This window comes from Herpailurus yagouaroundi, unplaced genomic scaffold (assembly GCF_014898765.1).
Source record: "Herpailurus yagouaroundi ecotype Mexico unplaced genomic scaffold, PumYag 182, whole genome shotgun sequence".
In the NCBI taxonomy this organism is placed as follows: Eukaryota; Metazoa; Chordata; class Mammalia; order Carnivora; family Felidae; genus Herpailurus; species Herpailurus yagouaroundi.
The window spans coordinates 46,791,457-46,809,729 of NW_024412413.1; the positions used below are offsets into that span (position 1 = coordinate 46,791,457).

The following is an 18,273-nucleotide window of genomic DNA, read 5'->3' on the forward strand; positions in this document are numbered from 1 at the left end:
AGCAAGGGGTGGAGTTGTAATTCCATCTCTGTGTCTCAAAACCTGTGCTCCTTATGTCATGTCCTTTTGCTCTACGTTACAGTATGGTTGGGAGACTAGATAAGGAAATGAATATGGAAGTGCATTTTATGTAGTGTCAGGCACATACTAGGATATTTTATGGTATCAATGATATAAAGAACCGTGTCAGTCACGGTAAACAGGAAAGCAAACATTCTCTTAGTTATTTCAAACAGTGGAAATACAATGCAGGGAATCGCTGTATTAGTCAGCTAGGGCTGATAGAACAAAATACAACAGACTCAGTGGCTTAAACAACAAACATTAATTTTCTCACGGTTCTGGAGGCTGGAAGTCCAAGATCAGAGTGCCAGTAAGATGAAGTTTTTGGTGAGAACTCTCTTCCTAGGTTTCAGACAGCCTTCTTCTTGCTGTGTCCTCAAGAGCAGGGGAGAGAGGGAGAGAGAGGGAGAGAGACAGATACAGAGAAAGGGAGCAAGAGAGCACTAGCTCTCTGTTGTCTTCTCTTACAAGGACACTAATGCTATCAAATCAGACCTCCACCCTTATGACTTAATTTGATCTTAATTACTTCTTTACTCCAAATATAACCACACTGAGGGTTAGAGCCCAAACATGAATTTGAGGGTCCATACCTACTGTTTACACAAGCGAAGGAAGAAATGGGATGGCAAGATAAACCAGAGATTAGCAACAGTGGGAAGTTATACCACCCTTAGAACCGGAGGGACAGAGATGGTGTCCCCAGGATCCAGGGTCACCAGGTGGAAGATGGAACCGTGGCAGGGGCCACAGAGGAAGGACTGGCTAGCAGGAGTAGGAGCTACGGAGGTGACTCAAAAACTGTTGTCACAACAGAGAAAGTGAGAAGGGGCCGGCCTTCTTCCCTCTGGCCCACTCCAACCTTTTGCCAGTACCTCCCATTGGCTGAACTCATCTAGAAGCCTGAGAACAAGGGAGCCTGGGAAATGTAGTTTCGTCTCATACAAAGCAAAGCTGAGAATGGCAAGGACTGGACTGAGCAGACCGAGAAGACTGTTGTTATAGCAACTGGACATTCAGTGAGCAAGCACAGGGGCCTGAACTTTATGATTAAAGGTAGTATGAAATTTTAGAATCAGCTTGCCAATTTACGCACGCGCGCGGGCGCACACACACACGAGTCCTACTAGAATTTTTGATTGTGAAAAGTATAATTGACATTTAAAATTTTCTCGAGAAATTATACAGTTTCCTGGATTCTTTCTGTTTGGGTCAAAATTTAAGGATTTTAAGGATAGAGAGGACTTTAGAATAGCTGCTCTTAACTGGGGGCCATTTGTCCTTCGGGGACTAATTGGCAATGTCTAGAGACGGTCTGTGTTGTCACAACTGGGGTAGAAGGAGAATGTTACTGGCACCTAGTGGGCAGAGGCCAAGGATGCTGCTAAATATCCTATCATGCATAAGAATGTGCCCCTACAACTAAGAATTATCAGTCCAAACTGCCCATATCAGTCACTGTTGTAATTGATTGAGAAACTCTGCTTTAGAGAGTTGCATCTGAATAATAAAATAGCCTCTTTTCAGGGGACAGTAAGGTATGTTACCATGGAAAGTGAAATGGAGTGGGTCAGGAGTCATCCTAGACCAGGCTCTGATAGGCTGCTGGCTTTATGATTTTTGCAAATCACTTAACTTGAAGTTTCTTCAATTACAATTAAGAAATTTTACCTACAAGAAGAGAGTTATCTGCTTGTGATAGCTCATCAAGATTTTATTTAATTTTGGCCTTTGGTACTGAAGGTGATTATGAGGAAAGCTTTCATTCTCTTCAAGTATATTAAGATTCATTTTAAGAATTAGTCATACTTGGGGCACCTGGGTGGCTCAGTCGGTTAAGCATCCAACTTTGGCTCAGGTCATGATCTTGTGGTTTGTGAGTTTGAGCCCCGTGTCGGGCTCTGTGCTGACAGCTCAGAGCCTGGAGCCTGCTTCAGATTCTGTGTCTCCCTCTCCCTCTGCCCTCCTTCTCTCTCTCTCTTTCAAAAATAAATAAACATTACAAAAAACTAAAAAACAATTTTTAAAAAACAGAATAAGCTCATACTTTACCTTCATGGCTCCCAGAACTAACCACAATATTCAAAGACATATTAAATTACTTAACAGCTATAAAATAATAAAAGGTAAATGTCATCAAATTGATCATTGATAATGTAGATGGAAAAGCTTCTTCCAATTAAGAGAAATGTAGGAATTATATTCATTATGCTTAAGACTGTACTGTTGCACTAATTTAGATATACACAATTATATAAGATTTTGACAAATGCTTCTCAAATCTGTCCATTTCTCTGCTTCCTCGTTTCTACAATCCTGTGTGATCTTTTTCAATCCTTCTGGATATAGACACAAGTAATAGTCTACTCAACATCCTTTGTTTCTTTGTCTACCTTACTGGTATATCCTGATCTTGTTGGAGTACAATGAACCCAACTAAAATATTTTGTTTCCCATCACCTACTGTAGTGAAACTCCTTTTTTAAAGTGTTTATTTATTTTTGAGAGAGAGAGAGAGAGAGAGAGATCGAGAAAGAGAGAGAGAGGGAGAGAATGCACAAATGGGTAAGGGGCAGAGACAGGGGACAGAGGATCCAAAGCAGGCTCTGCACTGACAGCAGAAAGACCAATGTGAGACTCAAACTCACAAACCATGAGACCATAACCTAAGCTGAAGTCGACGCTTAACCACCTGAGCCACCCAGGTTGCCCCAAAACTCCTCTTGAACATACGTAACAAACACACAAGCAAAGAACACACATAATTAGTGAGTGTTTCTCATTTTCCACAGTAGTAGGCTGATCCAATTTTTAATTAATCTCACAATATTGTAAGGACATCTTTTGTTTTTTTTATTTTTATTAAAAAAAATTTTTTTTTCAACGTTTATTTATTTTTGGGACAGAGAGAGACAGAGCATGAACGGGGGAGGGGCAGAGAGAGAGGGAGACACAGAATCGGAAACAGGCTCCAGGCTCTGAACCATCAGCCCATAGCCTGACGCGGGGCTCGAACCCAGGAACCGCGAGATCATGACCTGGCTGAAGTCGGACGCTTAACCGACTGCGCCACCCAGGCGCCCCAAGGACATCTTTTAAATGACTGAATTTACTGGATCCAACTTAGAGGATTAAAGTAGAGTTTTATCATATTGATATAAGAGACACTGTCTGATGTTCGTAATCTAAACTGACCAAGAGTCACATAATTTGAACTGTGCACAGTTGAAAAGTGCAATATCTTCTGTACCCCAGGCAGAATGGCTGTCTTGGGTGATAATGAAAGCCTTTTTCAAACACTTTCCCTTTAGAGCTAGCTCAGTACCAGACAAACACAGTTAGCTGGCAAAGTAGGATATTGTTCCAAATCATCTCAGAGTCTGTTTCTGGACTCTTCATTTTGTTCTGTCCTTAGATTGATACCATACTGTTGAATGTTATAAGACTTGATATAAAATAGAATAAGCTCTCTCACTTTGTTGTTCTTCATAAGTTTTGTGGTTATTCTTTGCCCTTGCTTTTCTGTAGAAATTTAAAAATCAGCTTGCCAGTTTACACACACACACACACACACACACACACGCACACAGAGTCCTACTAGAATTTTTATTGAGATTGTTTTGAATTTATAGCTTAGAATGGGGAAAATTGACAGCTTTACAATATTAAGCCTTTCATCCTTGGTATAGCTATCCATTTATTTAGATTCCCCTTAATTTCTCCTAATAATGTTTTAGAATTTCTCTTGAAATCATATGTAAGTTTAGCAAAGTTGTTGGATTTAAGGTCAACACACATGAGATTGTATTTCTACATACCAATGACAAAAGTTACATATTACAAAAATTTTTTAAAAGGTATCATTTATGAAAGAGTCATGAAATGTCAAATACCTAGGAATGAATCTAATAAATAATTGCAAGACTTTTAACAGAAAATTTATAAAACATTATTCAAATAAATTATATAGAAATACAATTTTTGTGTGTTGATCTTGAATCCAGTAACCATGCTAAACTTACTAATTAATTTTAATAATTTACCCATAGCTTATTTTATTTAAGGATTTTCAATATATATCACTGTGTCATTGGCTCATCACACAGCTTTATTTCTTCCAATACTTACACATTTTTATTCTTTTTTTTTTCCACTCTATCTCATTGACTAAAACCTCCAGTGGAATGTTAAACAGAAGTCGTATCTTCCATGGGCGTGCAATGTAGATACACAGGCTTTTTTTTTTACACATTCTGAAATTAGGGTTTACTTCTGCTAGCTTTGTGAGTAACCAAAATCATGCTAAAATTCAGCATAGCCCTGGGGACTTATGTAAAGAAAAAACATTTTAAGTGACATTCTCGATTAGATGGTTCATTAGTCTGAAAGAACAAAGAGATTTGGAGGAAGAGCTTGGACCCAGGAAAATAGTAACTAACTGCATTGGAGTGGTGACAGGGGCCAGCTCCCCAGACATATATCTTTCCCCAAGGAAGATGGTAACGGGCATTGGACTACAGAGAAACAGTGCTAAACACATTTATTTTTATATTACCAACATCCACCTTTGTCATTAGTGAGCATTCAGCCACGTGGAAAACAGTTTGAGTAGGAACATGAACTTTGCATATACTGCAAAAAAATACAAAAATCTGGATTTAAACCCCAGCTCCATCACTGTAGAACCACAGGCAAACCATCCCTTTGAAGCTCAGTTTCTCACCTGTAGATTGGGGAAAATGGTTCATACTTATTAGGACCATTATGAAAATGAAATGAGATAATATATGTATGCTATTGGTTATATCAAAAACGTACAGTAAATGTTAGTTTTCTGCCCCTTGTTGGCTTAAATTCTTCTTTGTCCGTAGTGTTGTATATTATTTTCTACATATTAGACTATATTCTTTTATCTTTATCTTTCTCTCTTCCCTGCCTCACCACCACCCCTAAGTGCCCACACTGTTCAGACACATAAGACCCTCAGGGAGGAAGTGAAAAAATGGAAAGCAGACATAGTCTGCTGTGATTCTAGCTTTTGCATTCAAAAGCTTAAAATTTGAAGGCAGATGTCTTAAATTCATGAGTTCTGGGCCTATTTGCCTTCAGATGTGTTTTGTATTGCTTCACAGTGTTTAAAATATTTTTAATAGCCCCTAGCAGTTAATAATTGGGACATGTAACATAAAAGTCTGGAAGATCTGACACAGCTGGATCTGCAATTTCACAAGGAGGAATTAGCTAGAACACTACAATGCCTGCTCCTTGAGATGGGCTGCTTGAGCTCCAGTCTGGCATCACCACCATGTGCCTGTTTCATTCATCTAAGTAACCTGTCAGTTGTTGTAAGCACTCCCCACCTGGGGACATTTTATGTATTTGGAGTGTAGACAAATATTTGGGAGAAGCAAGTGGGTGAGATTGTGGCATTGTTGACCCCTCACCATCTTAGAACAGATATCTCCCAGACCCAAACTGTGGGCAAGAGAGAATGAGAGGAGAAATGTGTGAGTGTGCCCGTGTCTGTGTGTGACTCTGTGTGTATATGTGTTTGTGTATGTGTGAACCCAAGTAAGACTTGGCTAAGCACCTGGGGAGGCAGCAAGCCCTCACAGAAGGAAGGACATCACAGCATATATAGAGTAGGCATGTAAATGTTCCAGTCTCCTGCCCAATTTTGGTACCAAACTAATGGAATAAAGTCTTGTCCTCTACTTCAAGTATGGATTTGTCCCTGAAGTGGCCATGAGAACTGAAATGAGGTCTTTTTCATGGGGCTCTGTGTGCAATTCTGGGGTCTGGTGAGTGATAATCAAGCTGGCTCCTCCAACACCCCCATAATATCTTGGCATTGAAACTTCCAGAAATGTGCTTAGATCGAGTTTCTACCTCTATACACTATATGTCCTTCTCCACTCCTCCCCACAGTGGACACTAACATAAGTTTGGTTACATTTCTTTATATTCATTTCAACGAATTGAGAGTATGGACTTCTATTCTTCTTGACCTCTTTGCCTCCAGGTCACCACAACTTTCTTGAAATCTTGTCTTGTAGCTTCCACAGTCCTACTGCCTGCTTATTCTTCTGCTTCCAACACTGTCATCATCCCTCCGACCCACAGTCAGATACTCGGTGCATTGGCTGCTTTTTCTGTATCTGTTCTATATTCTATTACTTATTGTCTTTCTCCTGGCATCCCTTTCACTTAGGAGTTTCTCAGGCTTCTAGTCTTAGTCTTCTTGTCCTTCCCCTTTGTCTTCCTTGCTGATCGTAACTATTTCCAAATTTCCAGCAGACTCTCAGGACTTCTAGATCCATAGCCCTCATGAGGACTGCTCTCCTGAGCCCTGAGTTGAATTTTTTAGCTGCCAAATACAGATGGTTTAGACAAATCTGCTTCTCCTTCTGCCTTTTTGATTTTGGCTATCAGCATTAACCAATACTTGGTCATCCAAGCCAGATGTCTTAGAGTCATCTTCAACACCTCCTGTTTGTTATATCTAATTGGTCACTCCATCTTGACACCTCTACTGTATCTTCCCTCTTCCTCATCCCTAGTCCCAGCCCAGGCATGAGACATCTGCATTTCTCTTCAGTATCATTGTAATAATCTTTTGATGTCTTTTTCTACCTTTGTTTTCTCTTCAAACCTATTCCCCATGGTGCCACAAGAATGATATTTCTAAAATGCAGATGTTACCATGTTACATTACTCTCTCCCAGGTTTAGAATTGACTACAAAACTCTTTTTAAGAACTAATTCCACTTTTCCCTGCTCATCTCCAGACACTCGTCCATAAGCACCTCACAAACCTTCAACTTTCTGTTTTTCTGTTATCCCTTTATATCTTTGCCATGCTGCTCCTTATGTCCGGAATGGCCTTGTTACTTATGTAGTTGGATTCCTTCAAAGTCTGGCTCAAATGTGACCTCCTGAATAAAGTTTTTATGAGTCCATGGGGACCTAATGAATTTTTCCATTCATATGCAGTTTTCCATAGCACATTATATTTAAATATCACTTATTCTAATGTATTATGGCTAGTTTTCTGTTGTCTCCATTTTATTACATGCTTCTCGAGTATTCCTAAGCTCTATTTTTTTTTAATTAAAAGAAGTTTTTTTTTTTTTTTAATTTAGAGAGAGAGAAAGAGAGAGAGAGGATGAGCAGGGGAGAGGGGCAGAGGGACAGAGAGATCTTACGCAGGCTCCATGCTCAGTGCAATTCCTGACACGGGGCTTGATCCTACAACCCTGAGATCATGACCTGAGCCAAAATCAAGTGTCAGATGCTCAACCAACTGAGCCACCCAGGAACCCCATTCTTGAGATCTTGAATTGAATTTGTTCCCCAGACCCTAGTATGGTACCTAGAATATATTAGAGGCTCATAAGTATACATTGTCATTAGTATTTGAAGAAAGCTATCCATCCTCATTTTATACAGCTCTTCCATTGAATATCAATATTTTTATTAAAAATATAATAGCAATAGCTACTATATATAGTACTATTATATATCAGGTGTTGCTCTAAGGAACTTATATATGTTAACTCATTCAATTCTCAAAATGATTCTATTATTAGAATTATTATCTTTATTTAACAAATAAGGAAACTGAGGCACAGAGACATTAGGTAAGTTGCCAAAAATTAATAGAGCCAGGCTTCAAACCCAGCCACCCTGGCTCCACAGCTTCCATTCGTGAACCACAACACTATAGTGTTTCTCTTGGAGAAAAAGCTAATTTGTTTAAGAAACAGAGTTTTAGGTTTTTTTTTTCCAGAGTAGCTAAATAACTGAGGGTAATAATTGAATATCAGAGTATATTGACATATTGCCATAAATCCAAATGGATCGGTCTCACCCTTCTATTTTGTGCACACCTCCATCACAACCTTTATTACACTATATTTCAAGGCTTTGTTTCCATGTCTGCCTCTTTAATCTGATTATAAACAATTTCAGGCAAAAAAATGTGCCTTTTTAACTTTACGTCCTCACCACACATAGCATAGTATCTCACAGATACTTGTTCAACCAATGTTTATTGAATAAGAATAAAGAATAAGAAGCAGTGCTTGCATTTTTAAAGACATTAAAATTGCCATACCATAAATGAAAGTTGACAAGTCCTATGACTTACAACCAATTAACTTGACTGCAGAAATATCTGCAGATTAGAATATCCTGTCCTTTTTAATGAGAGGGGTTTGTTGATTTTCTCCATCTATGAGTGGTGATTAAGAGCTATAGAATCTGTAATCAGATTTGTCTGGGTTTCTTTACAGGGCTTCTGTGAAATTAAATGGGACAATACATGCAAAATATTTTGGACATATGGTACAGTTAGGACTCAGTAGGTGTTAGCAGCTATAATATCATCATTATTATCAGAATAAATAGACAGCGTTGGCATTTAAAAATTTACTTATCAAGTTTTGATTTTGATTATGAAGCTTCTTCGCACTTCAAAGAAAGTTTAAGACCATCAGAGACTTCATCTTCAAAGATTTGAATTTTTAAAACGGATTTTGACACCAGCTATATTCCACAGAATAATAAATCTTCTCAGAATCTCCTTCCAAGACTGCTATCCAGCAATCATGTTGAGCAGTGAAACCAAAAAGACAGGGAAGGGCTCATGGGCCAGGAACTGAGCTGCATGGAATGACAGACAGCAAATGAAAAGGGATGTAATCCGGGAATCACCTTGATGTTCAACAGCATGCATCAAGCCGAGTGACGAGACAGCTCTTTTGGCATTGCTGGCGAGGTGAGACCCAAATAAGTCATGTCTATTTAATACAATCTGAGCATCAATTGTGGCAAAGCCAAGAGCAATAACTAACCAAGGCGAACACGACATTGCACCTGATTGTTCTATCTCCAAGAGTAATTTGTGACACTATTTCAAGTGATTCCAATAGAACATGTTGTTCTCTGCAGAAATTATGATTTGGGAAAACAGGTTAGGGTTCATGGCAAATTTTGAGATGGAAATAGTCAGGAATGTCATAAACAAGCAAGAAATCATTAATACGTTCATAACTGGAAGCCATAATAACTGGCAACTGGACTTCTTTTTTTTTAATAACCCCAAAAATGCTTAATATAGAAACAGGCAAGTCAAGAAAACTAAGCCCAATAAGTACTCAGAAACAAAATGAGAATCAAATGTGTATAATGAGCACTAGGATGTGGTGAGTATGTGTTGACTTGGGAAAAGCAGTCTCATGGGTCTGAAAGTTGGAGCCATGGGTTGTAAGTCAGGCTGTGGGCCTGGCTCTGTGTGATGCTGGCTAAACTCCCAATACCTTTTTTATCCTCATTAATTACCCCTCAGTGGTTTAAAATGCTGGACTTTGGAAAGCACTTTCCAAAGATCTAAAGATCTAAAAATCCTTAGATAGAAAGAGCAAGTTTCTGATGGAAGAACCAACTTTCTTTCCTGGGAAGCATCCAGCCATAAAAAGCCTAAAAATATCTTGGACAGCATATATTTGAGCAGAAATTCTATTTTCCCTACTACTCAGATTATTCTCATATGTAGTTATCCTATATCTTTACGGTTAAATGGTAGTAATGTGTGTCTGGTGAAAGAACTGGGAAATTTCAATTATTCACTTCAGGGGAGCAGGAAAAAAAGGAATGGTATTGGGATTGTGAGGCCTTTAAGCCTCCAAAGAAAAATGGCTATTCATATAAGATTTTCTGAGATTGCTGGATTAAATTGCAACGTTGGACTATCTGTTGTGAAACAAAATGTTGATAACATAATTAAAATTCTTTAAGTAACAGGGTGCCTGGGTGGCTCAGTTGGTTAAGTGTCCAACTCTTGATTTTGGCTCAGGTCATGATCTCACAGTTCATGAGATCGAGCCCTGTGTTGGGTTCTGCACTGACACAGCCAATTCTGCTTGAGATTCTCTCTCTCTCCCTCTCTCTCTCTGCTCCTACCCCATTCATGGATGTCTCCTTATCTCTTAAAATTAAAAAAATAAACATTTAAAAAATAATTAAAGAAATAAAATTCCTTACGTAACTTATCCTAGGAAAATGAAAGGCCATACCGTGTACATGAAGAAATTGGCCATATCATGTACAAGATTTACTCAGTAGATCCCAGCTATTTGTCAGCCTTAAGATTAGACACCCCAATTCAGAATCTCAATACCAATGCCTGGGTCCCATTTACAGAGAATTTTATTTATTTATTTATTTATTTATTTATTTATTTATTTTAAAGATCTTTGAATTAATTGGTTATTATAACGTGCAGCTGCAGCTGAGAACCACACCCTTAGAGGAGTCCAGCGAGAATTGGTTCTTGCTCCCCAGTGGCTTTTTCTCTTGTGCTATTGAATTCCACAAATTCTCTCAGGCATGTTCCCTCAGAGTACCTGCACACCACCTACAACAGGATTACCTTGTTGTAATTAAATATTTTTATCAAGTAATTAAATATTTTCCACTCTTGAGCCTGTGTACCAACCTTATAAATTCAACATTGGGCATTCCATGGGTTCCATCTTGGCCCTAACTTCAGAGTGGAATTTGAGGCAGTTGATTCATGCTGCCTTTCTAGAGACTGGCTCTAACAATATATAGCCATTATCTCCCCAGGGTTCTGAAGCATATATTAAACTCAGCAGTCTCGTGTTGAAAGCAGCCAACATTGTTCCTTTTTCCATTGTCTAGCGTGGAATGGTTGTCTTTTCTTTAGACTTGAACCTTTGCTTCAGGTGTGCCTGTGGAGTAAGATGCGGTGACCTGCATTCTAAAGCTTCCCCCATCTGGCTTAGGATGGTCTAAAGGCACAAACATACCTTTCCTGAAATTCGAACTGGACCTCTGCACCCCATCCCAGGTATTACCACCCTGATGCCTCTGCTGAGGCCTGTGTGGTCCAAAGATTTGAGTGAAGCTGCCCATGTGTACAATCCTGGTCTACAAAACAGCTAATTGCCTGTGGACACAATGGCCAGAAGCAGCAACCACCTGCCAAGGTCAGGCTGAAGCAGTTACACAGTAAAAACCCTCTTGGCATACCAGACTCTATATGAGACTTTATGGAACCACCAAGGGGACATCCCTCCCCACACATTCAAGTCCATGGCCCACGAATCTAAGCCCTGTGAGAATCCTCTTGACGGTTATTTTGGTCTACTGTTCTATTCCTAATTTTATTTTTCAGTGTTCAAAGCACATACACCAACAGTTGGATTTGAGATAACACTCCCCAAATTATAAAATCCTGCCATAGAGTGAGCTACCCAAGAGATATACCAGTTTCCAAAGGGGAAAAAGGAGGAATTAAGCCAAGCAGGCCCAGGTTATAGCAGGCCCTAATTTACCATTAGATGAATCATTCTACCTTTCCCGGGGAAGAGAAGCCTGTGGGATAGCGAAATCTGGGGAAGATATTTTTTAAAAGTATAATTATACTAGCTTATAAACTGATAGAAAGTTGAATGCGATATGGTTATAAATGAGATATTTATTGGATAGCAGATTTTCAGCTTCAAATCACACCTAAGTAAGATTCTTCTTTGAGACTTATTTTTAAAGAATTATTTGACATGAATTATAGACTCTGAGTAAAATTGAGCAAGGTAACTAATTATGGATATCTTTTATCAACATGGGTTTGACTTTGATTTTCTATCTTTTTTGTTTTGTTTCAAATTACAAAATTTGAAACATTTAAAACACACAGACAAAAAAGGAACAAAACAGCTTCCCATGACTAAAATGCATTATTTGATCCAGGTCTGTCTCATACAAAAAAGATGTAAATCTTCTGGACACAGCTTAAGTCTTATTTTCCTCTGCCTCGTACAAAGTTTCTCTTCCTTCCTCCCCACAAAGAAAATGTTCTCCCAGAGGTTAATGTTTAAAATTCTCATGTAATTTTTTTTATGCTTTAAATAACCTTGTGATTTGAGTTTTAAAATATTAGATGAATGGTCTCCTGCCCACATCTTTTGGCAATTGACTTAAAAAAAAATTGAACATTGTGATACTGAGAGTGGTTCAAAGAGAGTGAATTCATTCTAGAAGATGTAGCATTCCGTGACCCCAGTTTATTCACATACCGAGAAACAGCTCATTCATTTCTGCTGCTTTTGAATTACCAGCGGGCTGTAGTCAGCGTCCATGAGCATATTCATTTCTCCTTGCACATCTATACTACAGTTACTCTAGGGACCATGCCCACTGTGGGGACACATGGGGACACACATCTCCAAACCAACGAACTGCTTTCCCAGATAATCGTCTCATTACTTGTCACACCAACCAACACTGATTGTGTGTTTTGACTGTTGGATGACTATTTCCCTTGGAATTTTATTATTTCATTTGTTTGAGTTTTTTGAGGCCTCACATGCAGTCGAATCTCTCCAAGATGGTTTGTGTTTGCTTGTACTAGTTGTCTGGGGATGCGACCAATCTGAGTGAACTGACGTTTTTCAGACCATCTTGGTTCTGAAATTCGGACCATACACGACTGTGAGTGATGACTTTGTTACAAATCCTCAGGGGAGATTTTTGGTTTGTACTTTCACTCAATGGAAAGCTTCCCATAAGTGTAAACTTACTGTATAGTAGGTTTATTTCCTCTTCATTTTGACACAGAGGATAAAAAGGTTTTTGGGTAACCAGTTTTAGGCTTTGTTAAGTATTCATTTTAGCTAAACCCAAGGCTTATCCTCCGTCCTTGCCCCATGCAGCCATCAAAATAAAAGCTCACAGTCTTTAGGACTTGGGGCCAGATTCCCTAGGATGGAAACCTGCTGTGGTACACATTGCATCACAGAATTCTAGCATTCCATCAGTTTTGACCTCTGTGTGCTTGCTTTTTGTTTTGTTTTGTTTTGTTGCCGGCTTAGCAAAGCATTCAAAAAGATTTTTTTTTTTAAATTTTTTTTTCAACGTTTTTATTTATTTTTGGGACAGAGAGAGACAGAGCATGAACGGGGGAAGGGCAGAGAGAGAGGGAGACACAGAATCGGAAACAGGCTCCAGGCTCCGAGCCATCAGCCCAGAGCCATCAGCCCAGAGCCATCAGCCCAGAGCCATCAGCCCAGAGCCTGACGCGGAGCTCGAACTCACAGACCGCGAGATCGTGACCTGGCTGAAGTCGGACGCTTAACCGACTGCGCCACCCAGGCGCCCCATAAAAAAAAAAAAAAAAAAGATTTTTAATATTTACATATTTGCTTAGAAGTTTAACAATTTAATTCAAAATATCTACTCTGTAATGTGCCAGAAACAGAAATCACAGTTAGGTCTTTAATCTACCTGTAATTTATTTTTTTGTGTGTAGAAAGTAGAGATAACACATTTTTTTTAACCTCCCAAATGAATAGCCAGTTATACCAGCACCATTCAATAATTAAACTGTTCTTTCTCCACTGATTTGTAATGTACCTCTATCACACGCCAAGCTCTTATGTAGACATAGATATAGATATATAGATATAGATATAGATGATATAGATATAGACATAGATACAGACATAGATATAGATATAGACATAGATATAGATATGTTCCTAAGTATTCTTTTCCATTCACTTAATTTTCTTATGTAACTTGGTAGAATCTCATTCTGATTTAATTTCTGTATGTTTGTAATTGAAAGATTAGTAAAATGTGAATCCTCCCCTTTAAAATTCTTTCATTAAAATTGTTTTGTCTGGTTTTAGGTTTTAATTCTTCTGTGTGATTTACAGAATGAACTTGACAACTACAACAAGAGAAAATTGTTAAGCTATTGATTGGTCTTGCAGTTAGCTTATAGACTATTTAATATCTTTACAATATTAAATCTTCCCATTTCTCTCTCTCTCTCTCATCTGTTTTATATCTTTCAATAAAATTCACCAACAAGGCATAATGATTTGAAATGTGTTTGCACATAGATAACAGTGAAAAATTCATCAGGACTTTGAAAAGAAATAGACAAACCCACATTCAGAATTGTATACTTTTAGCAAATATTTTTCAGTATTTAACAGAAGAAACTATAAAAAAGTTTATAGAAAACTCAAATTATGTTATTACTTATCTTGCCTTAATTGATACTTCTAGAACATTTCATCTAACAACTACAGGATACACATTCTTTTCCAGCACACATGGGACATTTGCCAAAATAGACCATATGATACATAGTAAATATTAATAAATTGTAAAGGGCTGAAATCAGACTGTAAGTTCTCTGACCACAGTGAAATTCAACTAGAAGTCAGTAACAGCAGCAAAGGTCCTAGAAAAATTCCCAAATGTTTGGAAATTAAACCACATACTCATATTTTGAGCAGCATGACCCATATTTTGTTTTAAAAAGAAAGATAGAATTGGAAAGTGTTTGGAATTAAATGAAAATAAAAATATGACATATCAAAATTGCAGGGGTGCAGCTGAAGCAATGTTTTGAGGGAACTTGCACTTTCAAGAAGCTATAAAAAGAGAGCAAATTAAATTCAAAATGCAGAAAGCAAAAAAAGAAAAAAGAAAAAAAACAAAAAAACACTAAAGATGAAAGAAAAAAGCAATGCAATAAAAACCAAATGTTTAATAAATAAAATCAGCAAAGGGAGAAATTGGTTCTTTGAAAAGATTAATAAATCGGTAAAATCAATCAACCCCTAGTAGTATTGACCAAGATAAAATACAGGCAAAAAATGTCAATATGAAGAATGAAAAAGAAGATACTATTATTGATCCTTCAGATATTAAAAGGATAATAAGAGATGCTGTGGACAAGTTTATGCTGATAAACTTCACAGCTCAGCTTAAAAGGAAAAATTCCTTGGGAATCACAACTAATCAAAACTACACAAAAAGAAACATAGCTTATGAATTATTAGAGCTAATAAGTAAGTTTAGCAAGGTTGATGGATACTGAAAAATTGTTTTTCTATATACTAACAACAAGCAAGTGGAAATTGAAATGAAAAATTATGCCTTTTACAATAGTATCAAAACCCATTAAGTACATAGGTTTGAACCTAATGAAAAACATGTAAAAACACTATGGTGAAAGTTACAAAGCAGTTTTGTGAGGAATTAAGCAAGTCTTAAATACAAAGTAGGAGTTGTCATGTTCATGAATATATCCCTTTGGTTACCATGAAAAAAATCGACATTGTAAAATGTCCACTCTTTCCAAGTCAGTCTATAGACACAAAGCAATCTCAATAATAATCTGAGCATTTTTAAGTGGAAATTGATGAGTTGATTCTAAATTCTCGTAGAAATGTAGCATCTAGAAGAGCCAAGACGACACTTGTAGAAAAACAAAAGCGCATGACTATTAGATATTAAGACTTACTACAATAATACAGTAATTAATACAATGTGGTACTGGCACAAGGACACACAAATAAACTCATGACACAGAATAGAAGCCAAGAGCACACCCATTTATATGAAGTCACCTGATTTGCGGTGACATTCCCCCGCAATTCAGTGAGTGAACAGATGGTGCATCAGTCGAGGTTCTGAAAGGAGATAGAAACCACACTAGTAGTTTGAACAAAGAGAAGATAATATGAAGCATTGCTCACAGAGTACGATGTTATTAACTACTAAAAGGGCAAACAGAGAATCCAAGTCTAACAACTGCAGAAAGCAAACTGCAGCCACCATCCCTGTAGTTGAGGGATCAAAGGGAAAAGCTTGAGAAGTTAGGGAAAGGGCTTGCAGGGCAGATTCTCAGCTCTGAGGAGGGCTGGCCTCAGCTGGTACGTCCTCAGCTGGAGGATGAACCTGTGTGATGGGTCCCAGGCCCCTGAAAAGGGAGTGTTGTTGCTGCACAAGGGCAAAACATTCTTTTGCCACCATAAGGATGAAGTGTTGATGGGCTGCCACACAAAGAGACCACCAGCCCCAGAAACCCTCAGGAAAGAAACAACAAACTAACAAACAGGAACAGTAGGTTTTCCTTCTCCTCCAGCTTTGACACCTCTTTCTAGCAAGTTCTATTGGTACAGCTTAACAGCAAGCCAGCTGGCAAAGCAGAAACATGCTTTGCAAAGTCTCAGCCCCAGCATCACAAAACAGCATACAGCTAGGTGGGTTTGGAGTTGGAAGACAGTAACTAGTGAAAAATTGGCACATGCAATGTTTGGAATAAATGTTATTGGAGCAGCTATATTTCCATGTGATAAAAAATTAACTTTAACCACTATTTCAAGCCATATATAAAATTAATTCAAGATGGACCATAGACCTAAATGAAAGAAAGCAAACTTTTAGAAGACAACAGGCTAGTCTGACAGCCTTGAGATGGGCAAAGATTTCTTAAACAGCCACAAGAGCCATCAACCTTAAAAAATTGATAAAATATACTTAAATAAATAATAAACTTCTGTTTATAAAAAAAATCAATAAAAGGGTGAAAAGGTAAATCAAAGACTGGGCAAAAATATTCAAAATACACATAAATGATGGAACAAAAACAATGTAATTATAAAAAGGACAGAATGAGAGATGGCTTATAAAAATCCAGAAATTTCACCAGCCAGTTATTGTCAAGTCCTCCAGTTCTGGGAATGGGGAGAGTCTTTGATCAGACTCCAATTCAAAGGACTTATGGATATATAGGATGACCCTCAAATTATTACAAAGATAGATAATTTAAAAATAACAAAGACTTGAAGAGGCAATCCACAAGAAAGACCATCAAAATGTCCTATAAATATATGCGTCATTAATTATCAAAGAAATTCAAGTGAAAATTATGGTAAGATACCACAATTTACCCACTAGGATTGCGAAAATTAAAGACTGGCGTTAATAAGCATTGCTGAGGATGTGAACCTCTCTTACATTGATGGGTGGTAAAAATTGGGATAATCATTTAAAAAAACTGACAGTTCTGAGAAAAGCTAAACATAAGAATTCTCTATTACACAAAGATTTCACTTGGGAGCATATACCTAACAAATAAAAATGTTTATGTGCACCAAAAGCCATACGCAAGAATGCTCACAGAAACCTTATTTATAATAGTAAAAAAACTGAAAAGAGGTCAGGAATTGTATCTTATTTGTCTCAGGATTTAAAACATCTTGCATAGTACGTAACAAATCATTGGTATTCAGTAAATTCAATAAGTATTTTGGAATATGAGAATGAAGGGAGACATTAGGAAGACCATGTTATTGGGAAACAAAGAAAAATAAAGCCTTCTGTCACTGGAGCATATTGTGTTTTTTATTCCTTCCCTTGCTACCATACATCAAAGCATTATTTAGCTATTCTGGGATTGCAGTACGTATGTCTTTCTCTCTTATGGTTTGTTTTCTTGATTTACATTAACTGGGTCTTCTCCAGCCCTGCCTCCCCTCTATGTCCTCTCCTTATGTTCTCTTGTAAAAAAAGAAAACAAAAAACAATCCTGGAACACCAAAGTATTTTTTCCTCCTTCTTTTAAGTATATAAAATGTATATTTCCTAAATACAAAGTTATATTATTAGCCAAGTTGATGAACAATGATACTTAGAAACCACAATTTTGAATGAAAGTCTTTTTTTTTTTTGGAGATTATATTCTTGTTGAATTGCCCAGATAGAATTTATTTGCTACCACAATGAGCAATTACCTATCAGGCGTAGTCATTGTAGAACTGCTTAGAATTACTTATAAAACAAAGTTACAGGTCAAGTAAAAATTTCCACAAACTGCTCTACCATGGTTCAGTTATTACCATCCTCTAGGAACTTAACCCTTTGAAAGGGGATAAAAGGCTCAGGAAATAAGAATAATTCCATTTATTTCCTTAATAATCTTATCAATGGGTAGTGTCAGATGAAAAGGAAAGCTAGTATTTTTTTTTTCTCAACGTTTTTATTTATTTTTGGGACAGAGAGAGACAGAGCATGAACGGGGGAGGGGCAGAGAGAGAGGGAGACACAGAATTGGAAACAGGCTCCAGGCTCCGAGCCACCAGCCCAGAGCCCGACGCGGGGCTCGAACTCACGGAGCGCGAGATCGTGACCTGGCTGAAGTCTGACGCTTAACCGACTGCACCACCCAGGCGCCCCATGAAAGCTAGTATTTTTAAGAATGGAAACATTGTGCTCTGACTCACAAAAGAAATCCAGGACTAGGGGCATCATCTTGGACATAACTGTGAAGTCAGAAATACGTTTCTTTTGTTCTCTTCTGCCTTGTCCTTCTGAACTCTTTCC

At 37.8% G+C, this 18,273-nt stretch overlaps 1 long non-coding RNA gene across 1 annotated transcript; it reads left to right on the forward strand.

Moving 5' to 3' along the window:
• LOC121040747 (uncharacterized) lies at positions 1 to 9,866 on the forward strand. Its single transcript, XR_005795421.1, has 2 exons — positions 1 to 1,119; positions 8,358 to 9,866. It is a non-coding gene; the product is annotated as an uncharacterized LOC121040747 (long non-coding RNA).
• Positions 9,867 to 18,273: the final 8,407 nt, after the last annotated feature.